Consider the following 6000-nt stretch of genomic DNA (forward strand, 5'->3'; position numbering starts at 1 on the left):
TGTGAAATCCAACCCCTGTGTCTATAGTATGTGATGCAGTCCAATAATCATGCTTCCGGGGCTCAATAAAACGTGTTAAAATGCGGGACTTAGTCGCAGATCACTGGAAGACTTCTGTGTTATTCTTGAAATGTGATAACTTCTCTGTCTACTGGAGTTTGGGGATTAAAATTCGGTATAAAGTAAGTAGAGAAACATCGATTTGAAATGTTGGCGGTTTCCAACGACCCTCCAATGCCGTGGATTTTGACACTCACAGAATCGTTTCGTTAGGCTTAATGTCACTGAAATTAGCCTGTTTGCTATTTGAGCGTATTTTCATGGAATCTATCATTTCTAAGCTTACATGTATGACACCGTTTCACATATATTGTACACATTAAACTATTTGCGTTCGATTATGCCTACTAGGCTATGCGATGAGTGGTGAACCTCACTGCGTTCGGTCCTAACGTGACGCTAACCCAAATTACACTTTTTGAAGATAACATTGTTAAAATTTTCTTACGTGTGCTTGAATTAAGATATTTCTCTAAACATTAAACAAATAAATGCTTTTAGTTTTAATTTCATGCTTTGTTTACTTGTCAGCAGTGCATATATTTATAGGCCTAAATAGAGAGCTTTGAAGCATCCCCGGTTCAGGCTATGCTCAGCATTTTTTTACCTGGGCTTGAGCCTAATTCAGTGTTTCATCAAAATACGTGTAAAATATCTCTAGGCGACTATAATATTATATTACTGACAATTTCTAATATCACTTTATCAAGCATTCCTGTCTGTGTTTCTAAATGTACAACGATAGGCCACATCGCAGAAAGTCCGTTCAAAACTGAAGCGGCGTAAAACTACAATGTAGGTCAAAATGTAAACAATGTCAAAATGTATTCTCACGCCGGTCAGAGGTCAGCACGTGACCAAGCATCTTCATTGGGAAATGAAGTGATCGGAGTTTACTAGTTTCATTGAGGCGGAGCGAAGTGAAAATGTAAATATTGATTGTTTAACACTCCCCCCGCAAGTAAAACACAATATCGAGTGCAATGTCAATGGTAATAACCGTTTCTATACCTCAATCATATACCAAACTAGTACCAGACGTAGATGTTGGTGTCCATGTGGTAATTACTTCCCCAGTGTCGGCCTCCACTACTAGTGCGGTATGCCATTCATACATATACTAATACTTACATCTAAACAATTAACAGGAGCTATGTAGGTCGGTTCATAATTCACATCCATTCACGTGGTCAGTGTTCGTGTACTCACCACAAGATCATGAGTGGTCGTTAGTATTCTAATGATTTCCAGTAGCAAGTACTCACAATTACAACATTAAAACCTTGCCGTAATTATAATATTACGTACGGACACACTATAAATCGATAATCTTATCGTAAATAATATCTAGATTTCCAAAATAAACAATTAATGTAAGTAATTAATAATATTGCTATTATTATATTTCACATCCGATGCTTCATTTTGCTAAACCGCATTCATAGCAGATGTGTTTCATTGTTGTGTTTTTCTTTCTATTTTTTAACCTTTAAATGCATTTTAGAATATATTTGGTTCTGTATTTCACCTAATCCGTTTCTTGAGTGCTAAAACCTATCTTCATATACAGAAAGCTGCTATTCAACCGAAAAGTCGATTTTTATAGTACCAATCTATACATCGAAACTGATACTGCATATGAAGTGATATCAGTGATATGATGTCAGTCGTTACTCTGTCCATTCCGCCGAATAACCTGGGCCTGTTTTACCCATATGAACTACATATTGTCTCTAGTGTTGTATAATCGTTGGTCAAGTTACATTGTATGAACATTTTCGATTGGTACTGATCAAATGGTAATGAATTTTCGCACTTCGAATTTATTTGTCAGAATTGTCATTTTAACTCATTTTATTTGTCGGGATTCTCATTTGAACTCATTTTATTTCTCCGAATCATCATTTAAACGCCTTTTATATGTCAGAATTGGCATTTGAACGCCTTTTAAAACCATGTAACAAACATTTACAAGTGATTTCTTTCTCTCAGAACCCGCACCGGCCTACTTGAAACACACGCATTGTTATTCCTTCAGTCGAGTGTTTCACTCGAGGTCCTAATATCAGTTCCTATTATAAGTGTTATTCATATTACTGAAGACAAAGCATATTATAATGTTTAGCAGATGGAAAAGAATGGTTAATTTTAAATCAAGATTGCAAATTCCGAAATGATCATCAACTAACCAAAACAATAAACAGATTCTATGTTAAGTAATTTGGGAAGTTTGGTAATATTTACTTTAAATTAAGGCCCCATTAACACTCAAATACAATACTTAGCGGCCCCTATAGATACAGAACTGTATTTCAGGTTTTATTCCTAGAGAACATACCACATCACCAAAGCTGCTAATCAAAAGAATGAACGCACCGTCCCTATAGAGTGACGTCATAAATTAACGTTTTAATTGGGGATTTCATGTTGAGATTTAATCCTACTTTATTTATCAGATCTGAATTTTGATGATCCTCCAAGAATACCCATACAGCTGTCAAGTTTGTTTGATGATGTGCAAAATGACTTAAATTGTATCGAAAGTGGTACAAACGTTCAACTAGTATTATCAGTGGGCGATATCTCTTTCATTTGAATTAGATGAGAATATGCTTTTGAAAGTAAATGTTTCTTACCTCAACGTAAAATATCACACCGGTTTATCACCTAATCTCAAACCTGTCTAAAGCTGTTTCCATCTGCACGACGGTTATTTTAGGAGTAAAAATGCGTCAATTAAAATAAAATCAACACGGGGGAAGTAATTTAATTGATGGTAGACCTGCTGTTTGATCTCAGGAAGCCTGACTGCATTGAGTACGATTCCTTGTTAACTTGTGTGTAAGTAAAGCAACACGGACACCGTGTGATAAGGCTTAGATAGCGTGGATTTATCGTGTAAATATTCAGGCAGGCGAAAGTGAAAAGCAATGTATACGTATGTCGCCTTGTATTGATGATAGCGTGTCATTAACATGCAAGCATTGATCACTCGGACGCTGCTTTGCCATTTGCTCAACTAACCATACCTATTCATGATATTTGTCTTTTACTTGCTGAAGCATTTTAAGAATTACATGAAATAAAATGCATTGAATTGCCTTGCTTGTAGAGGGTGAGAACCGTTGTTGTTATTGCACTCGTCTTTAAACTAGTAGTTGCTTCAGTACAGGTTGACATGTAAAAATAAAAGACCACAAAGAAATCATCCTCGAGAGAAACACGTGGTGGTAAGGAAAACTGTCTCAAGTATCCAAACGCGAAATTGAAACAACTATATGTCCTGTTTAAAGACACAGTTCCATAAAGCCAAGTTACAACAGGGACACAGTAATATACACTAGCACTGTACAAAGAGAAGCAAACATAGAACTAAGATTTGTTATAATTAGCATCAATATGCAAGATATTTAGATTTTAATATGGACCAAATAAGTTGTTTGTTCTAATCTAATGTTTAATATCATTAATGCGCTCAAGTGAGGCAGCATCACTAATTGATACATTCTTATTACATTAGTTTTAACAAATATGTGCGATCAAAACAGCGTATGAAATTACGTTAGGATTATAACACAAGACTACACAGACTAAAAAGGTAGTCCTTGACACAATATAAAATGATCTAAGAGGTTCTTTGATTAGGCTTACAGTCCAACCATCCTACTACTAACTACCGCTCCGAAATGGCTTTTATCACATAATCCGCCTGATATCCAGTGATTTCGCCCGTGTAATATTTTTGCATATGTCACTAGTGTAATATGACCCGGAGCGATTTTCATTGGTTGGAACTTCTGGAACTTCATTGAAGAAGTCACACAGAAACAATAAAAAGACGTCAGTCAGGAGAAATGACGTGACGTCAGGATTATGAGGACGGCGGGACAAAATGGAACTCGTCTCGAAGTTTTAAGTTTAGCTCGCCAAAATAAAAACTTCTTAGGCTCGTTTCACAAAATCTCATGAAATGAACACTTATGTTACATCCTATATATAATATAGACAAGGCACCTCGCACAACATACACGCAACATACCGCATACATGGGAGGCCGTCCTTACATGACCATAGCTGTTAATAGGACGTTAATAAATCAAACAAACAAACAAACAAATCAAGAACGGAAGCTCCACTCCTAACCACTATCAAAGCACACTGTCATAACCATATTTTGTAAAATCTGGAAGAAAATGAAAGAAACATCAGTTTGTTATTCTCGAAAATAGCAATTAATTTTCGTTAATGAGTTCTCAAAGTTTCAACAAGGTACGAGGTTATATCTTCACAGGTTTTCTGAAACCTGTTAACCATTAAACGATGGGAGTAGTTTCAGTAAGGAGTCAAAATCTCAATTTACTTGGATGTTGTCAAGGATAATGTACTTGTTGAACATGCATTTTCAATAAAGCGGAAGTATTACAGAAAGCTAAGCAAAAAAACACAACTGTATAATCTAGAAGTTATATATTAGCATGTAATTATTTCATCAAAGAAGGACGCTTTTATTTGGAATGTACTAAATGTATCTAATTTTAACTAGATAGCCATTTCTTTACGTGCCCTTCTTGCATGACAATTATCGTTTCAAAATTTCTATGAGATAGATTTGCTATATTTTACTTATGATATTGTATGATGTATGCGTCACAGTATGCTAAAAAATAGATAATATATAAAAAATGAATTTATTATTTCAAACTGTCAAATATAGAAAGGGGGCAATGTATTTCGGTTTGTTTTCCTGAGATTATGAAGCCATTGCCTTATAATAACAGTTACCGCCTGATCTTGAATCGAGCGCCCATTTTGAGATACAACTCAACTGAAACTATTGCCAGAGTAGTAGTGACTCTATTGATTCGGGACATTGTAGAACCCTATATAGTTTACTCAACTCCCCTTTATTGCAGAGTTATGTATACCAAATTTTATTAAAATCTGTAAAGTAGTTTAGGAGGAGTTCTTCGGAGGACAATGTTGTGTCTACAGACAGGCAGACAGACAGACGGACAACCCGATCCCAGTATCCTCCCTTTACCTTTGTCGCGAGGGTATGTATAGTGTATTAGACATCGGGATCGATATACGCTCTGACGTTATTAACGGTAACGTTTGTTTGCAGGGACGGCCTCCCATGTATGTGGTTTGCAGCGTGTATGTAATGCGCGGTGAGTGTTTCGGGAGACTGCGGTATGTTTTTATTATGTCTTCTATAGTGGAACTTTTGACCTTTTAAACTGCTATATCTTTGAAGCATACCGCTGATTGTTTGCTTGTTTGTTTGATTAAATTAACGTCCTATCCACAGCCAGGGTCATGTAAGGATGGCTTCCCATGCATGCGGTGTGTAACGTGTGTGAAGTGCGAGGTGCTTGTTTTGAGAGACTTCGGTATGTTTGTGTTGTGTCTTCTTGATTAGTGGAAGACTTGCCCTTTTTTATAATGCTATATCACTGAAGCATACAGCTGAAGACACCAAGCAACACATTTTACTCATAACGGGCGAACCAGTTGTCCCATTCCCTGTATTCTGAGCGCTAAGCAAGACAGAAACTGCCACTTTTATAGACTTTGGTGTGTCTTGGCCAGGGGACAGAACCCAAAGCCTACCTCACAGGGGCGAACGCTCAACAGAAGGCCAAATATGAGGCGGTGTAAAGGGACACGCTAGGAAGACCGAAGTCATTTGGGAAGAAAAGAAAACATTATAATATCCTAAATTTAGTCGCCTTTGACCATCATGCAATAAGTGCAGCAGGCACAATTCTTACGTCCTACCTGCACCGAAGATATGTTTATGTTTCTAAAGATAATTTTCAATTATTGATTATGATTAAGAATATATGTGATTTACTTCGACATGATTGACATTTATATTAGAAAACGACAACAATTTGTATTGATTAACATATTATGTAATCGTGTTTGTTTGATGTG

The sequence above is a fragment of the Argopecten irradians genome, chromosome 2 (assembly GCF_041381155.1).
Source record: "Argopecten irradians isolate NY chromosome 2, Ai_NY, whole genome shotgun sequence".
NCBI lineage: Eukaryota > Metazoa > Mollusca > Bivalvia > Pectinida > Pectinidae > Argopecten > Argopecten irradians.